This window comes from Macaca thibetana, chromosome 6 (genome assembly GCF_024542745.1).
Source record: "Macaca thibetana thibetana isolate TM-01 chromosome 6, ASM2454274v1, whole genome shotgun sequence".
In the NCBI taxonomy this organism is placed as follows: Eukaryota; Metazoa; Chordata; class Mammalia; order Primates; family Cercopithecidae; genus Macaca; species Macaca thibetana.
In genome coordinates, this window is record NC_065583.1 from 121261089 (window position 1) to 121285036 (window position 23948).

The 23948-nt window shown below is 37.7% G+C and overlaps 1 protein-coding gene and 1 long non-coding RNA gene across 3 annotated transcripts in view; one reads left to right on the forward strand and one right to left on the reverse strand.

Annotated features, from left to right (window-relative positions):
• Positions 1-23948, reverse strand: part of RAB3C (RAB3C, member RAS oncogene family) — a 294161-nt gene that overhangs the window by 158524 nt on the left and 111689 nt on the right. The window lies entirely within an intron of this gene.
• LOC126957503 (uncharacterized) overlaps positions 13511-23948 on the forward strand; it is a 30999-nt gene continuing 20561 nt past the window's right edge. Inside the window, exon 1 of the long non-coding RNA XR_007726797.1 lies at positions 13511-13623. This is a non-coding gene — a long non-coding RNA (uncharacterized LOC126957503). The remainder of the gene's footprint in view (positions 13624-23948) is intronic.

A 23948-nucleotide genomic window follows, 5' to 3' on the forward strand; every position in this document is an offset into this window, starting at 1 on the left:
TGTATGATGTTACCAGATACTACACTGTCTTCACAGTTTCAAATGTAATCTATAAACATAATAGCTCCACTTACTAGGAAACCTTGATTACACTTCTGTATTCCAGAACCATATTTTCATCATGGGATACACAGATATCTCAAATTTAACTTGTGCAAAAAACTAAAGTCAATGAAATTCTCCAAAATCTAGTGTGTCACCAGCACTTAAAATCTTTAATCACAACATCAAAACTCACAAATTTTAACAAGCTGAAAATGTTTGACCTATCCAATATTCTTCTTCCTCTTCCTTCATTAATTCCCGTGCATACTTTTAAAGATGTAATTAGACAAGAAATTATCTTTGCTTAAGCTTAGGTCAAGGCAAAAGAAAAAAAAATCACCTAAGATTTTTCTTTATTGCAACATTTTTATTCTTATCACCAGTCACAGCCTTGTCTACCCTCTAGGAAAAAAAATACTTTTAGTCCTGGAGACAAGGCTAGTTGTATCTTCAGAAAGAAAAAAAAAAAGATGCACAGGAAATTCAGCCTGTGGAATTAAATACATTTTTGAGGAAAAGAAGACAAAAGTATAATTTAATAGATCATATAGTATTGGAAGCCAGGAAACCTGGGTTCTGGTTGAATCTCTGGTAATTGTTAGAAAAGTCACCTTGGTTATCTCATTGGCCTCTCTAGGCTTTGATTTTCTCATTTATAAATGAGAAACTACCTTTTCTAAGTCCTTTTCAGCTCTAAATTAAAATATATTTTTCTTTCTCATGGTATTTTTGATATAGTGGATCAGAATACATTTTTTTTTTTTTTTTTTTTGAGATGGAGTCTCGCTCTATCACCCAGGCTGGAGTGCAGTGGCCGGATCTCAGCTCACTGCAAGCTCCGCCTCCCGGGTTTATGCCATTCTCCTGCCTCAGCCTCCCAAGTAGCTGGGACTACAGGCGCCCGCCACCTCGCCCGGCTAGTTTTTTGTATTTTTTAGTAGAGACGGGGTTTCACCGGGTTAGCCAGGATGGTCTCGATCTCCTGACCTCGTGATCCGCCCGTCTCGGCCTCCCAAAGTGCTGGGATCACAGGCTTTTGTCAGGAAATTGACCCACTAATATTTTCTATAATAACCACTATATTTATTTGTATATTTATTATATTATTCTATGACATTTGACCTGATTATATTATGTTTCTTTTTTTCACATCCTGCTTCCTCTTTGGTTGAAAATTTTCTATTTTGTCTAATCTCATGCATCTCTTTATTAATTTGGAAGTTATGCCTATAATAAATTGATTATCAAAATGTTAAAATTTATATTTAAAATAAGCAATCAATATCTTTAACTTCATTTTCCAAAATTCAAATACTTGGCTTCAGTCATCCATTCCTATCTTAAATCATAATGTTGTACAATGTTCTATATTTCAAACTACCTTGATTTTTTACTCCCTAAGTCAGGCACTTTTTAACACAGACATTATTTATTTGTATTTATCCACATGTTTTCCAGTTTCTCTGCTCACAAGTTTTTCTTGCATCTCAAATTGTCCCTTTTTGTTTTTGAAGTGCACTTTTTTAGAAATCCCATTGGGGAAGGTCTGCCGGTAACAAATACTCCTTTTGTATGTCCAAATATACTTTTGTTTAACCTTTATTTATGAATAATGTTTGGCTGGGTATATAATTCTAGTTATAGTCTATCTTCACTTTATCACATTATTCCATTGTCTTGGTTTCAGTTGATACCATTGAAAAGTCTGCTATAAGTCTAATTATTGTTCCATTTTAATCACTATCCTTATTGCAATAAAGACCCATGACCTCCATCACCATCCATACTACCATTCACCTCTTGTTCGAAACCATGCTATGTCTTCCCATTGGCTAGGAAATAAAGTCCAAGTTTCTTAGGCTCTTTTTCATTTGTCCCCAACATATGAACTATCTTTACTCTGAAGCTACTTTTAGGAGTTTCCTTTCATCTTTGGTATTCTGTAGTTTCACTGTGATGTGGCTACATTTACATTTCTTTTCCATGTGCTGCTGGGGGAATCACTGTGCTTCCCAATTTTGAGGATTATTGTCTTGTAACAATTCTAGAAGAAAATTTCAGTTATTAACCCTTCAAGCTACTTTAACTTCATTTTTAAAATGCGTTTATTTTAGAATTCCAACTATACGTAAGTAGACAGGGTAACCATACGTCCTAGTTTGCCCAAGAATGTCCTGGTTTATGCCTGTGTTTTATCAATGAATACTTAATTAATTGTTGGCTCAAAAGTCCTCTAGAACCTGTTTAGTTCAAGTTTAAAGCCAGGTGAGGGTTTATCAAGCAAGTTCATAATTTCTGATGTATTTTAAAGATTGTTGTTATATTACCATTGTCAATTCTAAAGAGTTGAAGAATATTGCAAAAGTTCTAAAGCTCAGCTGATTTACACACTGTAAACATGTTCATTTTAAAATAAAACCAGTGAGTTTGACTCTAAAATAAGAATATTTCTCTGCCATGTGCAGTTCTTGCCCTGATTCTCACCAGCTTTCTTTAGTTACCTATTTTGAAAAGTGACTGTGTTACTCATGTAGGTCAAGATCACAGACTGGTATCTGCCTCACAGAAGTGCTCTGTTTGATTAACATCGTGTTTAAAATTCCTTAAGCTAACATTTTAAAATGTGAATTTTTTTACACAAAAGCCCAGATTTCTAATTTGTTTTGAAAAATTTCAAGAGATGGTAAAAATGGTGCCTGCATTGCTGTGTGGCCATGGAGGACTACAACTAGTAGCAGCTGCCCCTTTTGTACTCTTATCTGGCTGTCTTTATGTTGACTGGCCCCTGAAGTATTGAAGTTTAGAGATGACCCCACTACCTCCGTCACCATTTGTACTACCACTCACTCCTGTTCAAACACAGTCTATGTCTTCCTATTCGCCATAGAATAAAGTCCAAATTTCTTAGGCTACTTTTTATTTGGCCCCAAGATCACTATCCAATTTTATATTTACATTTATACTTTGTATGTGTGTTTATTCTTTTGTTTTTGATCCCTTCATGTCAGAATTCGGCTGTGTTTCCCAGTCTGTCCCTAAGTTTTCTTATCTTTGTCTTCTTCATTGACTACACTCCTCTCACCCATTTGGCCTCGTGTTTTCATGTTCAAAAGAACCCACATATATCTTCAAAAACAAAAATAAAAATATTCTCGGTCAGGCATGGTGGCTTATGCCTATAATCCCAGCACTTTTGGGAGGCTGAGATGGGTGGATCATTGGAGGTCAGGAGTTCGAGATCAGCCTGGCTAACATGGTGAAACCCTGTCTCTACTAAAAATACAAAAATTAGCTGGACATCATGGTGCATGCCTGTAATCCCAGCTACTTGGGAGACTGAGGCAGGAGAATCACTTGAATCCGGGAGGCAGAGGTTGAAGTGAGCTGAGATCGCTTCACTGCACTCCAGCCTGGGTGACAGAGCGAGACTGTCTCAAGGGAAAAAAAAAAAAAAATCTATCAAATGGCTATTTTTTTTTTTATTTTTGTAGACCATTTTAAGCCAATAATAAAAGTAGTTATTAACTTATCCCAGACAATTTAGTGCCTAGGTGAAATTGATGTTTAGACTCGAAATTGATGTTTGGACTCAAAATTGATACAAAGCAAAAATTACGTTGTTTAATCAATATTCTTAACCTAACTTCTTAATGAAAACCAACCAAACATTGAATATCTATATTCTTAGCATTGTGTGGTGTACTGAGAAAAATACAAAGTAAATATCTACGAGATACAACCTTGAAATCAGAAAATTTGTATTTCCCATAAACTGGCAAAATGAAGTACATAAAGCAATCTGAGAGGCTGGTTGTGTGTGAAGTGTTTATTGTATGATGTAAGTGCTAGAGAAATCAGAGGAGAAACAAATCAATGTGAGCTGAAGTAAGCTCCAGGAACGGGTAAGGTTGGTGCAGGTTCCCAGTGTGCATACTAGTGCTAAATAAGTGAGACTCCCTCTGCTTTTGTAGTCAGTAACAGCAATGTGTGGCATAAAGAAAGGGCTTTGGAGTTAGAACACCTGGGTTCCTACCCTGGTTCTAAGACTCACATGCAGAGTATCTTCAGAAATATCATCTAACCTCTCTGTGCATGTTTCCTGATTTCCAAAATGAAATCAATACCTAATAGTGAGTTGAAATGCAAGCCATAAATGAGAAAAGTTCTCTGTAAAGTATGAAATTCTAGAGGCAGCATCATCATTATTGATTGTGTTAATAAGAGTAAAAAATCGAAGCGAGCCTGTCAGATCCCAATAGAAAGTGTCTGTTAAGACAAAACTGGATTGCTCAGTGGAACATTGTTTCTTGCTCATCCTACTCCCAGGGGAGAAGAGAAAATAAAGATATTTGTCCTTCAGGATCAGCCAGAATCCACATGTTCTCATTTTCTCTCTCCATGCCTCCTTACATAAAAGGAGAACAGAATGCAAAGATGAAATACGCAATTAAATTCTTATCATGACTATCATCTGATTATGCTTGCTGATTTCTTTAAGGTCTTCTGCACATTCTTATTTTTATGATTGTTTTGATCCTCATGGAAACAAAGGGCCTAGTGAATTATACGGATGTTTCAAGATTAAAGCAGATTCCCATATCTCACACTACTTTGAGTGATAAGAATCAATAAGTATTATGTCTGGTGATGAAGTCCCTAAAATAGATAGAAAGAAAAAGGGAAATGAAAATGTAGAAATCAGATGCTAGAGAACTAGAAGCTGCTGCAGCATCTCATCATGTATGCCATAGAGAGAGCAAGCACATAGCTGGCTGTGCAACAGATGTGCAACAAGAGGATACAATGGCTGTCTCTTGGAAGAGCAGGGGAAAGCCAGGGAGAAGATGCCAGAGAAAGGGTGTCAACTTTGGAAAAGCTTCCCTTTTTTAAAATTTCTTTTTATTTATTTATTTTTTTTTTTTGACATGGAGTCTTGCTCTTTTGCCCAGGCTGGAGTGCAATGGTGTGATCTCGGCTCACTGCAACCTCCGCCTCCCAGATTCAGGCAATTCTCCTGCCTCAGCCTCTTAAGTCGCTGAAGATTACAGGCGTGTGCCACCATGCCGGGCTAATTTTTGTATTTTTAGTAGAAATGGGATTTCACAATGTTGGCCAGGCTGGTCTCGAACTCCTGACCTCAAATGATCCACCTGACTTGGCCTCTGAAATTGCTGGGATTATAGGCGAGAACCACCACGCCTGGCCTGGAAAAGCTTCTTGATTTGACCTGAAATAGTACTACTATTAATAATGATATACATTTCTCTTTATAAGTGGGTCCAATTTACTTATTAGTTTCTTTTACAATAGTATTTCATCTTAAATAATTCTAAAACCATAGTGGGATGATAGTACATCCAAATGGAGTCTCTAAATATCAAAAGTAATTTTGAGTGGGCCAGTACTGTCTCAAAAGTGGTTAAAATGGTGAAAAATATTAAGCCTATTTGCCTGGCATTTGGGAAATGATGACACTCAGACGAAGGCCTCAGACAGCCTAGTGTACTTTCACGTGTGAATTTAGTGACCTCACATTTCTGTATGAGATTATACAATATCAAACTTTACAAGGCACAAAGTTACCCATGGCCTCCTAAGATCAATGATAACAGCAAATGAGGCTTCACGATTACACAGCTAATTAGAGACAAACCCTGGCTCTTCGCTGACTTTTTTTTTTTTTTTTTTTTTGATATGTTGAAAGCATCCAGAGATGACTTCAATTGCTGTTAAAGTAATTCTTTTCTGTTTAGTTCTGATCAGACACCAATGAGACTGGTGCTTGGATCCATAATTGTAGGAACTGAAATCAGAGGCGTGGGTCAGAGGCCAGCTACAAAGAAGACTAAAGGATTGAGAGATGCACCTATGGAAAACAATTCAACAACAATTATGAGCCAGGCTCGATAAACCTCAGAAGTCTGAAGAGTGACTTCCTACCAACTTTGAGGATAGAAGTCTTTCTGATAGAGCATGCAGCATGGGAAATGGCTTTTTTTTTTTTTTTCATTTTGAACATCTTCATTCAAAACAGAACTGGAATTTATTGGGAAGAATTGGGGCATGATCATTAGCTGCAAGGATTAAGAAGCTAGAGAGGCAGACATCTCAGTTTGAGGACTGGACCGTGAATTGTGGACTCGCCTCTGTGGAGCAGGTGCTACCCCTCTGGAAGGTAGAAGGGCCTGGGTGGTGTATGGAGGGTGAGTCCCATGGGCACCCAGGCCACTTTAATGCTGTCACTCTGGGTGCTGCTTTTGAAAAGGATAAAACTTGACTGAAATGCCAAAAGACAATAACATGTAAAATTAAGCCCAAACTCTTATTACAACTTGACATAATTTAAACCTAGAATAACGTCTACAGAATGTATTCAATCTGAATTCTCTTTAGGGGTTAATTTCTCTGCTAAGGCAGAGAAAACAAATTTCCAGGAGTTATTACAAATGAACACACCATATTATTTCCAGATCAACAGAAAATAAGAGTAAAAAGCCACAAATGAGAAAGAACCTATATTGATTTATGTGTGAAAAAGAAAGCAGACAAGCAAATATATGCTATATAGCATACATCTGTACATTAACATTTTAAATTTAAGAAGAAAGATGAGGTAGGACTAAGAATGTTATTTTTGGAGAAATAAAACCCATGTATACAGCAAAACTTCATTCTTTATTTTCCATATTAAAACGTTAACAAAAATCACTGCATCACAAATAAACCAAATAGACCTAAATCATTTGCCAAACAATCTGGCAGTCCATAAAGGCATTTTTCTCACATTTAAATTTCACTGACAACATGACTGTTGGCATGAGAAACCTGAAAGGGAATTAGTATTCTGACTATAATTCAAATTCCTATTTCAATGCAAAAAGTTCTTTCAGGGATTGTGTGCCAGACAAATGTATTTTTCTTACCCTGTAAACAGACTCTACTGCTTGAATTGCTTGGTAGCAGAGTCAGAGAGCAGATGCACTGGCCTCTACTGATCTTTCTCCTACAGGAAAGACAGAAACTTCTCCAGCTGGGCACCACTATGACTGGATTATGCCAGGCATGATGATCATGCTGTGCTAATAAGGTCAGGGTCTGATCCCTGTGTGTTCTTCCCTCTGCTCCAAGCAGTCCAACTATATGCTCAACCTGGTGAATTATTTCACAAATGTGAGAGCAGGCAGATGGGCAAGGGTGTAAGGCTATATTTGCCCAGATCCATCATCATTCATAGAAGGATGAAGGAATGGGCCAGGCATGGTGGCTTATGCCTGTAATCCCAGCACTTTGGGAGGCCGAGGTTAAAGGATCACTTGAGCCAGAAGTTTGAGACCAGCCTGGGCAATGTGGCAAGACCTGTCTCTACAAAAATGTAAACAAATTAGCTAGGTGTGGTGGTGTGCACCTATGGTCTCAGCAACTTGGGAGACTGAGGTGGGGGGATTGCTTTAACCCAGGAGTTTGAGGCTACAGTAAGCTATGATTGTACCACTGCATTCCAGCTTGGGCAACACAGAGAGACCCTGCCTCAAAAAAAAAAGAAAAAAAAAAAAAAAAAAAAAAAAAAAAGAAAGATAAGAGATGACTCTTAGTACCCGAAAACGATTGCAAGCTGCTGTAGAACATGCTCAGGCAGGGCAGGGTTTCTTCCCTTTTGGAACCAAGCAATGAATTCTAATAAAGCACAGAGTTGGCTGGGGGTACAAATAGAGTGAAGAGTTTCCCTATCATTCATTTTCGAGGAAGTTTTAGGAGACTTATTTCTTCTAATGAATTTATTTATAAATGACATTTGGCAATTTAACATAATGCTGCCCTCTCAGAAGTTCTCCCTTAGTAGATCTGGCAGCTGAGTCTGGGAACGTGTACCTTCTCCAAGCACCCTTGGTCATTCTGATGCTGGCAGTCTGACCAATACTGGGTAACTGTTAAGAGAAGGGATTCTAGGGCTGGATGATCTGTGTTCACCTTCTGGCTCCAGTCCTTACTGGCTGTGTGATGCTGGGCAAATCAATCAATCTTTCTGTACCCCAGTTTTCTCAACTGTAAAATGAGTTTCTCTAGAAACCTAAGGTTGCTATGAAAATCAAATGAGCTAACACAGGTAACTTGGTTAGAATAGGACCTCAGACGCAGGAAGCATGCAACACATGTCAGCCGTTGTAACTCCTAGCTGCTCTTTATTTCTAAGTTTCTTTTTCTTGTGCAATGTTTTATACATCAACATATTTCATGTTCATGATTTGGGTTTATTACATCTCTATAGAATTATCCAAATACTATGTATGATATCTAATTTTCGGATGTCCTTTTTAAAAAAAGTGTGATTACAAACTACTGTTAATCTCTCTTATTTGAATAAAATTGTATTTTACAAGGAGTGAAGATATAGGTTGTCATTCTTTGCTCAAATATCATTTTTCCAGAAATGGAAATAAGATTACTGCTATGGCCTTCCAATTTGCTTAAAGTTGACAAGCAAAAAACAGTGTGCTTTAAAACTTCTGCCAGAGGACCCACTTCAATATGGAATGTCCAAGGCAATCGAACAACAAATTGAGACAAGCAAATAAAAACTGGAAACTGTCATGGAAAGCAAAGCAGGCAAAAGATGACTAAAATGTTGTCTGGGCTTTTCTCCAAGCTGGCTTTGGCAATGGGATGAAAGCCCTTTGTCTCAATGGTAAAAAATGATTGGATATGTATAGATTTTGACTCAAGATAGAGATAAACTAATAAAAATGGGCTGCATTAGAAATTGGTGAGTACTTTATCACTGGAGATGTTTGAACATAAGAATGTTAAGAATGAACAACACTAAGGATGTTGTAGAAGAGAGTTGTGCATTCTGTAAGAGGTTAGATTACACAACCACAAGAACCCAAGAGACAAGTTGCAGATGGTATCAAGGTTGCAAAAATGAGATATTGGAAGGTTAATGTTATTAATCAATACAAATAAGTAGAGAAGTTACTGCATGTCTGTGGAAAGATAAGAAGTTCAAATGTTACAGATGCTTTATTTTAATCCTAGATGAAAACTTCTAAGCAGAGATAGTCTAAGACTAACAATGTATAAATGGATATATTCTCATTATATTACAACTCTACCTTTTCTTCCAATAACTCTGTTATTACTGCTTTTCTGCTTTTCCTATCCTGTAAATTTCAATGTGTCCATGAGGGAGACCAGCCACTTATTTCTAAATAAAGATATGAATTTGAGACGAATGCCCAAGGTGGCCATTGAAAAAAATGCTTATCCAGAGGTGTTCAAACTCTGAATTCCAATGCTACTGTCCTACAGCTTGTAGCTGTAACTGACGGATCTCACTTCTCAATTCGTGGGACAGTAAAGCTTATTTTTCAAGATTGCCACCATAAACTATTCCTAAGCAACAACAAAAGTTTCTGTATTTGCTATCTCCTTTACACTAACTGCTAGATCACCCAGTGGTTGTTTGCACTTGATTGTTTTTCTTTGCATTTAAAAAAATTCATCTCAAGCAACTTTCAAACCATCAGAAAAACATCATGAGAATTATAAATTATAATTTTATGTTGGCTGTACCAAAAATGTAATATCCAGTATCTCCTAAGATTAAATGAACTGCAAGGCTACTAGGAACAATACGAAAGTAAGAGGCGGTGGATTGGGCAACACAGGATCAAGTGCGGCCTTATTTCGCATCATAAGAAGATGGATACTCCAGGCACAAGTATAGTAATGAGTAAAATTTAATTTGCTTCATTTCCAGAAACAAGTTAAATAAGGTTAGGAAGCAAAGGGCTCCTTTCTAAAGAAAGACAGAGGGAGGGATGAAGAGAGGGAGAGAGAGTGAAAGTGGGGAGAGGGAAGACAAAAGTGATTGGGAACAAGTCATTGTAACCAAGGAGTCCTTTCAATAAAAAATGTGGGCATCATCTACTTCTATTCCATAAACACAGCTGCAAGAGACTACATTCTCCCTCAAAAGAAAATTTCTCTTTAACCTTATTAATATTTACTGAAACATGTTTAACTTGGATTTTGAATTCAAGTACCTCTTAACTCCTTTCCTAATAAATAGCAAATCCAAATACCATAATGCAAAATTTGTCATCAAAATTTTTAAGAATTCATAAAAGAAAGCCAACTATTTGTAGATTTTCAATAATCTCACTTAATAACAATATTGCAAAACTCCTGATCATAAGACAGAAGAATCTAGCTCACATTTGGGCTGGTCACTTCTTTCCAATTGCTGCAATGGAATTTGCTTGTGAGAAGCTGTTTTCCCCTGAAGGTAAAGACTGCTTTGCCTATTTACAAAATAAGAACTCAAAAAATACCAGATGTATAGTTATTATACTAGTTGTTTATTCTAAAACTACATTGAAAGCAGAGATTCTCTGAAGAAGTATCTTTCTACCTTCCTTTAGTGTAACATATAATGTGATGTCATAAATAACCAGATGGTTAAAAAAAATTATAAAACATCCAGGAAAAAAAAAATAGTGATTTTTAAAAATACTAAATTATTATTCTGTTTGCTTCAGTGCAATTATCTCTGAATATAACATTGCATTATCACTCACTTTGAATCTACCATTCATAAATTTTAAAGTAAAAGGAAACTCATACAATTATTCATAGTTAATGCTGGAGTTAACTATTTTCAGAGTTAATCTCTGATTTGGTAACTTGAGTTTCTTATTGTGCTAATTAATGGTGAACATGAATCAGCCTGGTGTTTAGCGATCGGATCACCACCCCTAACTCAAACTGGAACTAAATGTTCAACCAGAGAATGAATGAAAGTTACAGAAATTAAAAAAGAAAGAAAGAAAGAAAGAAAGAAAAAGCTAGCACCCCTTTAAACTTCTGAAAATATCACAACCAAAAGGATTCAGATAAAGTAAAAGTCATTTTACCTGCTCATCATGTTTTTTATGACCTGTTAATGACTGTTGTTCTGAAATGGAATAGAATCCCAACCCCAGATACATTCAGCACAGATCATGTGTATAGCATTGCTTTTGTGTATCTTTACTAAAAAATTCTCAGTACTTTCAAGAATTCTGTTTGCGATTATATTCAGCTATTTAGATGACATTTCACCTCAATAAACAAGCAGAATTTTTTCCTTTTCAGGAAATAGAGATATTGATGCAGTTTATTCTATCAGAGTCCTTTAATTTGGAAGTCTAGCTGCTTCCTCTTATCTGAGTACACCAGCAGGCAAACTTGAGCATTATGAACCACAAATTACATGCAAACTCCAAGCACTATGCAGTAAGCAAAGGAGATTTCATGGCTCTGTAGTTTTCATAATTACATTAAAGCCAGGAATGTTTCTCTTAAAACACCAAAATGTGTTTTTATAAAGAAATTGATTTCAGGATTTGTCATTAGAAAGTAAATAAGCAAGGATTAAAGTGGCATTTACTGTGATGAAATAGTGGCTTAAAATAGGTAAGCCAGCAGATATAGTAAAGCATGCTCCAGTCTGGAATAGGGAAGAGGGCTTAGGACTTGAAATCAGAGATTCTTTCTTGGTAAAAGGCTCAGTTCTTCTACAAGCCTGCTCAGTGACTTGTGGGAGGTCATTTCATCTTTTTACTTTCCTCATTTGCATAAAGATGTAATTAAATTACATATTTTAAGGTCTCATTTGGTTCTAAAGACTCCTGAGGTTAAGGTTTCTTAAAGGAACTGATTTCTGGGGAGAATTTACATTAGTACAAACTATTAGTGCTCCCAAAGAGCTGTTTAGTACATTGATTTTTACAGTTTTATAAGTTTAGTGTAGTGATGCTCAAATTTTATTATGCATCAAAACTTGTTAACAGGGGGAAATTCCTGGGCTCCATGATTAAAGACATATTCAGTAGGACTGGGTGGGCATGGGAATCTGAGCTGTTAGTAGCCCTCAAGGTAATTCTCATGTAGTTGCACTTTGAGAATGGACTAGTAGCTTGAAAAAAGTAAAACAATTTCTCCAAATTCTGGTTTAATCCCTGGTAAACTGTCATAATAGGGTATTAAGGCACAATAATAATTCCAAATAAAAACTTGCTTTTCATCAGAAATATGATTACAAAAGAATAAACATGGCCGGTGGCTCATGCCTGTAATCCCAGTGCTTTGGGAGGCCGAGGCAGGTGGATCACCTGAGGTCGGGAGTTCGAGACCAGCCTGACTAACATGGAGAAACCCTGTCTCTACTAAAAATACAAAATTAGCCATGTGTGGTGGCTCATGCCTGTAATCCCAGCTCCTTGGGAGGCTGAGGCAGGAGAATTGCTTGAACCCAGGAGGCGGAGGTTGCAGTGAGCCAAGATCGTGCCATAGTACTCCAGCCCGGACTGGAGTCTCAAAAAAAAAAAAAAAAAAAAAAAAAAAAAAAAAGAATAAACAAGATGTTATTCATCAGGATAGTCCAACAACTTTGGCTGCCAAATATAATTTTGGCTGCCACATATAATTTTGGAAGAATCCCTTACTTCTTTTATTAAAAGTTATTTACATTTCTTTTCATGGAAGTCATCTTTAATTACTTTATATCCTGAGTATTCATTAAACCAATATATAGGTTGCCTTGTATTTTTTCATCAAAAATTGCTGGTTATAACTTATACTCACTATCCAGGTTATCATCAAGTCCATTCCAACAGGTTCCAAAATTTTGCAGCATGAACCTATTTTTGTTTGATAAAGTGTGTAGATCTAAATATCAAAAAGATTAACTGAAAATGTATAAATATTAGTAGTTCTCTCTGGAGGGTTTGTTTAGAGGTAGGTTTAGGTTTCTGTTTATTCTTCTGTATTTTCAAATTTTTCTACAAAGGCTATTGTATCTGTTATCATCTTTCTTTTAGAATGAATAAAAAGAAAGGAGAAAGGGAAGACAACAGGAAAAGGAGGAGGAAGGGAGAAGAAGGAAATGGAAGAGGAGGAGAAAAAGAAGGATGTGTGTGTGCAGGAGAGAAAGAATGAGAGAGACAGAGAGAAAGGAGAACGAGAGACTACCGGGCAAATACTGTAACAGAGACAATACAGGAGGCTGGCAAGACGTAGGTGTGTAGGTGCCTGGAGGAAATCAATAGTTTTTCAAAGAAAGTAATGTTTAGAGTTGAGCCTGTCAGCAGAAGTGGCACGTAAGCTTTGTAGGGTAAGAATAGCCTAAAGTGCATAAGGCACGAAAGAAAATGGCCTGTTTGGGATCTAAAAGTAGTTTGCATGGATGAAGCACACACAGCCTGTATGATGTTTAAACTGTGGCTTGAAACCCACTAACAGGACAGAAACTCTGTGAAGTGGGTCATGGACAGCATTTTACAAATTAATAGGCTATAACAGAAACTATGAAAGTGAATTACACATAAGAATAAGTGCCAAATTTTGTGAAGATTTTCATGTGTGTCTGTGAGTGTGTGTGTAAATTAGATCATGTAATAAAATATATATTTTTAATTGTAGGTTGAGGTCAGAAAAACGTGAAGCTGTTGCCGAGGCCTGGGAAGTCATGAGCGCTCCATGCAGGAAAATGGCAGGACCAGATTGCATCTGACTAAAAGACATCACTTGAGTTCTGTGGTAGGTAGAATGATGGCTCTCCAAGGGGTCTACTTTCCAATCTCCAAACCTGTGAATATTACTTTATATGGCCAAAGGAATTTCATAGGTATGATTAAATTAATGATCTCACAATGAGGGGATTATCCTACAATTTCTGGATGGGCTCAATGTAATCACAAAGGTTTTTATAAGGGAAAGGAGGAGGCAGGAGAATCAGAGAAGAGGTAACAACAAAAGCAAAGGTGAGAAAGAGATTTGATGAGATGCTATGCTGTTGGCTATGAAGGTAGAGGAAGGGGCCATGAGCCCAGGAATGCAGGTGGCCTCTCAATGCCAGAGAAGGCAAAGAAGTGGATTCTCCCCCTGGAGCTTCCAGAAGGAACACAGCCCTGAAGACCCATTTTGGACTTCTGACTTCCAGAACTGTAAGATAATATGTTTGTGTGGTTTCAAGCCACTACATTTTTGGTAATTTGTTATAGTAGTAGGAAACGAATACACATTCCATAGGAATGGATTTGCTTCAGGAAGCTAGAAGCTTAAAAATAAAGAGAGGCGATTGCAATATCCTGGGGAGAGACGATAAGTAAACTAAAGTATAATTGGAAAGGAAACTCATCTTCAGAATGTGAAAGATTCTGAAGGTATTTCAAAGGTAAAACTGATAACACCTGAAGAATAACAGAATTTGGAATGTGATTAAAAAATGAACTAGGCCAGGTGTAGTGTCTCACACCTATAATCCCAGCACTTTGGAAGTCCGAGGCGGGTGGATCACAAGGTGAGGAGATCGAGACCAACCTGGCTAACATGGTGAAATCCCATCTCTACTAAAAATACAGAATTAAAAAATTAGCCGGGCGTGGTGGTGGGCGCCTGTAGTCCAAGCTACTCTGGAGGCTGAGGCAGGAGAATGATGTGAACCAGAGAGGCAGAGCATGCAGTGAGCTGAGATCGCACCACTGCACTCCAGCCTGGGTGACAGGGCGAGACTCCATCTCAAAAAAAAAAAAAAAAAAAAAGGAAATAAAAGATTTTTAAACCAGAGTACCTCAAAAGCTATCTCCTTTCAACTATTTGGAGGTCTATCTATAAAGGAGGAATTAATGACAATGTTACTATAGCATTTCTTCTTGCCAGGATCACCAAACCAAGTGTTCTCAATTTTTTCCTCAGTAGCATGATTGTGAAATGGTTCAAGACCTCGAGTCGATTTCCTAGCCAACTGGAACAGACAGGAATATCTATTTTTAAATACGTGTTACATATTTTGAATACACACCTATGCATCAATTAATCATATTAAAAATCCTCACAGGGAAATAATGATGATGTTTTGCAAAGTGGTTCATAAAGTACAATCACATTATCACCTAACTTGATCTTAGACAAACTTTGCAAGGGAACACACAATGAATATTATCTTTGCTTTGCAGATAAACAACTTAGGGCTCTGAATTGGGAGGACATTCTCGAGCTTATCTATTAGATCCACAAGTTAATTGTGTTTCTAAACAGAAATAGCAGTCTTAGACTGAATGTAACTTATTTGGTATTTTAATAGAATTCAAACTCAGTTCATGGAATTAATATGCACACACACAAACTGCATTCTTTGCTTCTCTCCATCCCCCTCATCACAGAACATGAAAATGTAAAGTATCAGGATGCTTTGGATTTTAATATTAACTGGAAGTTTCATAAAACTAAATCATATGAAACACATGCAAAGCACTGCTTTTGTCTTTTAAAGTATTGCTATTAACTTGTAAGATAATATTCAGAAAACATTTCCTCAGCACTTACTACCAAGTGTCATGTGCCATGCTGACTCATTTAAAAATTGAATAGATGGCATCTGCCTTTCAATTCAATTCAAAAATGGAACAGACGCGGGGCATTCCAAGATGGCTGAATAGGAACAGCTCGAGTCTGCAGCTCCCAGTGTGATCTATGCAGAAGACGGGTGATTTCTGCATTTCCAACTGAGGTACCTGGTCCATCTCATTGGGACCAGTTGGACAGTGGGTGCAGCCCATGGAGGGCGAGCCGAAGCAGGGTGGGGCGTCGCCTCACCCGGGAAGTGCACGAGGTCAGGGGATTTCCCTTTACTAGCCAAGTGAAGCTGTGACAAACTATCTGGAAAAATGGGACACTCTCACCTAAATACTATGGTTTTCCCAAGGTCTTAGAAACTGGCAGACAAGTTGATTCTCTCCCGTGACTGGCTTGGTGTGTCCCACGCCCATGGGGCCTTGCTCACTGCTAGCACAGCAGCCTAAGATCAAACTGCGAGGCAGCAGCCTGGTTGGAGGAGGGGCGTCTGCCATAGCAGAGGCTTGAGTAGGTAAACAAAGTGGCAGGGAAACTCCAACTGGGTGGAGCCCATCTCACCTCAACAAGGCCTACTGCCTCCAGACTCCACCTGTGTGGGCAGGGCATAGCTGAACAAAAGGCAGCAGACAATTCTGCAGACATAAACCTCCCTGTCTGACAGCTCTGAAGAGAGCAGTGGTTCTTCCAGCATGGCGTTTGAGTGCTGAGAATGGACAGACTGCCTCCTCAAGTGGGTCCCTGACTCCCATGTAGCCTAACTGGGAGACACCTCTCAGTAGGGGCTGAAAGACACCTCATATAAGTGGCTGCTTCTCTGGGATGAAGCTTCCAGAGGAAGGATCAGACAGCAATATTTTCTGTTCTGCAATATTTGCTGTTCTGCAGCCTCCGCTGGTGATACCCAGGCAAACAGGGTCTGGAGTGGAATTCCAGGAAACTTCAACAGACCTGCAGCTGAGGGACCTGACTGTTAGTAGGAAAACTAACAAACAAAAAGGAATAGCATCAACATCAACAAAAAGGTCAACCACACCAAACCCCATCTGTAGGTCACCAACATCAAAGACCAAAGATAGATAAAACCACAAAGATGGGGAGAAACCACAGCAGAAAAGCTGAAAATTCTAAAAATCAGAGCGCCTTTTCTCCTCCAAAGGATCACAGCTCCTCGCGAGCAACGGAACAAAGCTGGATGGAGAATGACTTTGACGAGTTGAGAGAAGTAGGCTTCAGAAGGTTGGTAATAACAAACTTCTCCAAGCTAAAGGAGGATGCTTGAACTCATCGCAAGGAAGTTAAAAACCTTGAAAAAAGATTAGGCGAACGGCTAACTAGAATAAACAGTGTATAGAAGACCTTAAATGATCTGATGGAGCTGAAAACCATGGCATGAGAACTTCGTGATGCATGCACAAGCTTCAATGGCCAATTTGATCAAGTGGAAGAAAGGGTATCAGTGATTGAAGATCAAATTAATGAAATAAAGTGAGAAGATAAGTTTAGAGAAAAAAGAGTAAAAATAAATGAACAAAGCCTCCAAGAAATATGGGACTATGTGAAAATACCAAATGCACATTTGATGGTGCACCTGAAAGGGATGGGGAAAATGGAACCAAGTTGGAAAACACTCTTCAGGACATTACCCAGGAGAACTTCCCCAACCTAGCAAGGCAGGCCAACATTCAAATTCAGGAAATACAGAGAACACCACAAAGATACTCCTTGAGAAGAGCAACTCCAAGACACAAAATTTTCAGATTCGCTAATGTTAAAATGAAGGAAAAAGTGTTAAAGGCAGCCAGAGAGGAAGATCGAGTTACCCACAAAGGGAAACCCATCATAACAACAGGAGATCTCTTGGCAGAAACCCTACAGGCCAGAAGATGGTGGGGGTCAATATTCAACATTCTTAAAGAAAAGAATTTTCAACCCAGAATTTCATATCCAGCCAAAATTAGTTTTATAAGTGAAGGAGAAAAAAAATCCTTTACAGACAAGCAAAGGCTGAGAGATTTTGTCACCACCAGGCCTGCCTTACAAGAGCTCCTGAAGGAAGAACTAAACATGGAAGGAAACAACTAGTACCAGCCACTGCAAAAACATCCCAAATTGTAAATACCGTCGATGCTAGGAAGAAACTGAATCAATTAACGGTCAAAATAACCAGCTAACATCATAAGGACCAAATCAAATTCACGCATAACAATATTAACCCTAAATGTAAATGGACTAAATGCTCCAGTTAAAAGACATAGACTGGTAAATTGGATAGAGTCAAGACCCATCAGTGTGTTTATTTGGGAGACCCATCTCACGTGCAAACGCACGCAGGCTCAAAAAAAAAAGGGATGGAGGAAGATCTACCAAGCAAATGGAAAGCAAAAAATACCAGGGATAACAGACATTGAACCAACAAAGATCAAAAGAGACAAAGAAGGTCATTACATAATAGTAAAGGGTTCAGTTAACAATAAGAGCTAACTATCCTAAATATATATGCACCAAATACAGGAGCTCCCAGATTCATAAAGCGAGTCCTTAGAGACCTACAAAGAAACGTAGACTCCCACACAATAATAATGGGAGACTTTAACACCCTACTGCCAATATTAGGCAGATCAACGAGACAGAAGGATAACAAGGATACCCAGGACCTGAATTCAGCCCTGCAACAAGCAGACTTAATAGACATCGACAGAACTCTCCACCCTAAATCAACAGAATATACATTCTTCTCAGCACCACATCGCACTTATTCTAAAATTGACCACCTAATTGGAAGTAAAGCACTCCTCAGCAATTGTAAAAGAACAGAAATCACAACCAACTGTCTCTCAGACCAATCAAATTAAAACTCAGGATTAAGGAACTCACTCAAAACTGCACAACTATAGGGAAACTGAACAACTTGCTCCTGAACGACTACTGGGTAAATAATGAAATGAAGGTAGAAATAAAGATGTTATTTGAAACCAATGAGAACAAAGACACAACGTACCAGAATTTCTGGGACACATTTAAAGCAGTGTGTAGAGGGAAATTTATAGCACTAAATGCCCACAAAAGAAAGCAGGAAAGATCTAAAATTGACACCCTAACATCACAATTAAAAGAACTACAGAAGTAAGAGCAAACAAATTCAAAAGCTAGCAGAAGGCAAGAAATAACTAAGATCAGAGCAGAACTGAAGGAGATAGAGACACAAAAAACCCTTCAAAAAATCAATGAATCCAGGAGTTGGTTTTTTGAAAAGATCAACAAAATTGATAGACTGCTAGCAAGAGTAATAAAGAAGAAAAGAGAGAAGAAACAAATAGACACAATAAAAAAATGATAAAGGGGATATCACCACCAATCCCGTAGAAATACAAATTACCATCAGAGAATACTATAAACACCTCTATGCAAATAAACTAGAAAATCTAGAAGAAATGGATAAATTCCTGGACACATACACCCTCCCAAGACTAAACCAGGAAGAAGTTGAATCTCTGAATAGACCAAGAACAAGCTCTGAAATTGAGGCAATAATTAATAGCTCACCAAAGAAAGAAAGTCCAGGACCAGACGGATTCACAGCCGAATTCTACCAGAGGTACAAAGAGGAGCTGGTACTATTCCTTCTGAAATTTCTAATCAATAGAAAAAGAGGGAATCCTCCCTAACTCATTTTATAAGACCAACATCATCCTGATACCAAAGTCTGGCAGAGGCACAACAAAAAAAGAGAATTTTAGACCAATATCCCTGATAAACATTGATGCAAAAATCCTTAATAATATACTGGTAAACCAAATCCAGCAGCACATCAATAAGCCTATCCACCATGATCAAGTTGGCTTCATCCCTGGAATGCAAGGCTGGTTGAACATATGCAAATCAATAAACATAATCCATCACATAAACAGAACCAATGACAAAAACCACGAGTATCTCAATAGATGCAGAAAAGGCCTTCAACAAAATTCAACAACTCTTCATGCTAAAAATTCTCAATAAACTAAGTATTGACAGAACATATCTCAAAATAATATGAGTTATTTATGACAAACCCACAGCCAATATCATACTGAATAGGCAAAACCTGGAAGCATTCCCTTTGAAAACTGACACAAGACAAGGATGTCCTCTCTTACCACTCCTATTCAACGTAGTGTTGGAAATTCTGGCCAGGGCAATCAGGCAAGGGAAACAAATAAAGGGTATTCAATTAGGAAATGAGGAAGTCAAATTGTCCCTTTTTTCAGATGACATGATTATATATTTAGAAAACCCCATTGAATCAGCCCCAAATCTCCTTAAGCTGATAAACAACTTCAGCAAAGTCTCAGGATACAAAATCAATGTGCAAAAATCACAAGCATTCCTATACTCCAATAACAGACAAATAGAGAGCCAAATCATGAGTGAACTCCCATTCACAATTGCTACAAAGAGAATAAAATACCTAGGAATCCAACTTACAAGGGATGTGAAGGACCTCTTCAAGGAGAATTACAAAGCACTGCTCAATGAAATAAAAGAGGACAAAAACAAATGGAAGAATATTTTGTGCTCATGGATAGGAAGAATCAGTATCGTGAAAATGGCCATACTGCCCAAAGTAATTTATAGATTCAATGCCATCCCCATCAAGCTACCAATGACTTTCTTCACAGATTTGGAAAAAACTACTTTAAAGTTCATATGGAACCAAAAAAGAGCCTCCGTTGCCAAAACAATCCTAAGCAAAAAGAACAAAGCTGGAGGCATCACGCTACCTGACTTCAAATTATATTACAAAGCTACAGTAACCAAAACAGCATGGTACAGTACCAAAACAGATATATAGACCAATGGAACAGAACAGAGCCCTCAGAAACACCACCACACATCTACAACCATATGATCTTTGACAAACCTGACAAAAACAAGAAATGGGGAAAGGATTCCCTATTTAATAAATGCTGCTGGGAAAACTAGCTAGCCATATGTAGAAAGCTGAAACTGCATCCCTTCCTTACACCTTATACAAAAATTAATTCAAGATGGATTAAAGACTTAAATGTTAGACCTAAAACCATAAAAACCATAGAAGAAAACCTAGGCAATACCATTCAGGACATAGGGGATGGGCAAGGACTTCATGACTAAAACACCAAAAGCAATGGCAACAAAAGCCAAAATAGACAAATGGGAACTAACTAAACTAAAGAACCTCTGCATGACAAAAGAAACTACCATCAGAGTGAACAGGCAACCTACAGAACGGTAGAAAATTTCTGCAATCTACCCATCTGACAAAGAGCTAATATCCAGAATCTACAAAGAACTCAAACAAATTTACAAGAGAAAAACAAACAACTCCATCAAAAAGTGGGCAAAGGATATGAACAAGACACTTCTCAAAAGAAGACATCTATGCAGCCAACAGACACATGAAAAAATGTTCATCATCACTGGTCATCAGAGAAATGCAAATCAAAATCACAATGAGATACCATCTCACGCCAGTTAGAATGGCAATCACTAAAAAGCCAGGAAACAACAGATACTGGAGAGGATGTGGAGAAACAGGAATGCTTTTGCACTGTTGCTGGGAGTGTAACTGAGTTCAAGCATCATGGAAGACAGTGTGGTGATTCCTCAAGGATCTAGAACTAAAATTACCATTTGACCCAGCAATCCCATTATTGAGTATATACCCAAAGGATTATAAATCATGCTACTATAAAGACACATGCACATGTATGTTTATTGCGGCAGTATTCTCAATAGCAAAGATTTGGAACCAACCCAAATGTCCATCAATAATAGACTGGATTAAGAAAACGTGGCATATATACACCATGAAATACTATGCGGCCATAAAAAAGGATGAGTTCATGTCCTTTGTATGGACATGTATGAAGCTGGAAACCATTATTCTCAACAAACTATCACAAGGACAGAAAACCAAAGACTGCATGTTCTCACTCATAGGTGGGAATTGAACAATGAGATCACTTGAACACAGGGCAGGGAACATCACACACCGGGGCCTGTTGGGGGGGTTGGAGGTTGGGGGAAGGATAGCATTAAGAGAAATACCTAATGTCAATGATGAGTTGATGGGTGCAGCAAACCACCACGGCACATGTATACCTATGTATCAAACCTGCATGTTGTGCATATATACCCTAGAACTTAAAGTATAATAAAAAATACAAATTTAAAAAATTGAACAGATGGGAACTTATGGGATAGTGGGATGGACCGGGGTGTTGAGCACATCCAGGAAAGCCTCCAGATGCCTGTGACTCTGGCTTTTCATTCAGAGGTTCTGCCCGTGCATAGACTAGAATTGGCATGCCATCAGGCAAACATTTATTGAGCCCTGCATATTCTGGTCACTGGGTTAGGTAGTGGGTTTACAGAGACATATGTATATGAAAAGGTACTGTACTCAAGGGCTTAGAGTCTAATAGAGGAATGTGTGGGGCGATTTATGTTGGACCATCTATGGTAGCTTTTGCTGAATAGAAGTAGTCACTTGGAGTCACTTTTCAATTTCTTAGCTCTACCTCTTGGCTGAATTAGTATCTATTTTAGTCAAAGAACAGTAAATAAAATATTATAGTTTTCTGTTAAATTTGGGTAAAAAGAAGAAAAAAGTGATGGTTTGTATCAAACAAGATATATTATGACCTATTTCTCATAGTTTGAAACCAAAAATGTTTATTCCCAGGTTATATTATAATTTAAATTCCTAGTCTAGGTGAATTGCAAAGTTTTAAGAAATTTTATATATATATACAATTTTTTATATTTCCATAATTAAATTTATATAATTATAAATTTATCTTAATTATATTTATATAATTTATATAATTGTATGAATATAATATATATATTTATTATATATATAAATATTTTGAGATGGAGTTTCACTCTTGTTGCCCAGGCTGGAGTGCAATAGTGCAATCTTGGCTCACTGCAACCTCTGCCTCCTGGGTTCAAGTGATTTTCCTGCCTCAGCCTCCCGAGTAGCTGGGATTACAGGCATGCGCCAACACGCCAGGCTAATTTTGTATTTTTAGTAGAGAAGGGGTTTCTCCATGTTGGTCAGGCTGGTCTGAAACTCCCAACCTCAGGTGATCCACCCACCTCGGCCTCCCAAAGTGCTGGAATTACAGGCGTGAGCCACCATGCCCAGCCAAATTATATTTGAATCTCTAAAGGATTATAAAATTTTAGGTGCCAAGGACTTACAACCATTGTCTAAATACTTTATTTTGGAGAAAGTAATTGAAAAAGGAATATAAATGGAAAAGCAATTCCAGAAAAGTTGGCCCAAGAAGAATCCTCAAACACAGGCATTGATAGGGAACTATCTGGGGGTGGAGGTGGTGGATATTGATGCTTACTTCTATTTGAATGAAGTGCTATTACCACCTCAATGCTTACTACAGTAAAAATGATGCATATGGGTCAAAGGATCAAGAGAAAATGTAACATTCTAATTGTCATAATGTTTTTCCCACTTAAATTTAATGTGTCTTGGTGGTAGTTGGCTAAACTTTATGCTTAACATCAAAATAAAATCCCAACTACTGGCAAAATATATCATTACCTATCCTTCTGATTTATTTATAAATATGAGGTCAGTCTATTCTTTGTTCTTTTTTCCTGAACATTATTTTCTTCCTAGCAAATATGTATTTGCATTTCTGGTTAATAGTATACTAATTCATTGTTTTTAATAAATGCATTATTGAAACATTTGAACAAACAGTGAATATTCCATTAGCCAAACTTTGAGTTTATAAAACACTGAGATAAAAAGGGACATGGCTTTATTTTAATATCTATTTAAATTGCATATAAAACCTTATTCTTTCATTGCTGCGACTATACATACTTTAGGCTTTTAAGTGTCCAACCATCTGGAACTATTTTCATGCCAGATGTATCAGAAAAGAACCACTGTGCGGCAGGCTTACTCATCCTCGGGTGTTCTGACCTTGAAGAAAAAGCATCACTTTATTGCTTTAGCTGAAGTCTAGACTGTGATCCCCTGGTCTAAAATATGCTTGGGTCCATGAATCTTCAGAACACAATCACATTTTGTGAAGGGAAGAATGGAAGATTCACTTATGATTAAAGGACAAGAAGACCAGTTCCACACACTAATCGAATCATGGTATAAATATGATTTATTTGGTGTATTTTTTCAGTGACATCACAGGTGAGCAGAAAATAGATAAACTCTAGTCCAAAAGTGCATTCTGCAATAAAAGTATGTTTTGAGATCAAACACCCACTTGTATTCATTGCATGTCGGGGTTCTAGGTACAGTGCACAATGAAGCCATGCTTCCTGCCTACCAGAAGCTTTCAGTAATATGACATTATTATGTATATTCCCTGAAAAGACATTTTGTACCAAGGCTGTTACATCTCAATCCCAGTCAGTGTCTCTCAGACAGTCTATTACGCCTGGTAATTACCCACATTTTCTCCTTCCAAATAGATGTTTTAATTAGTGGA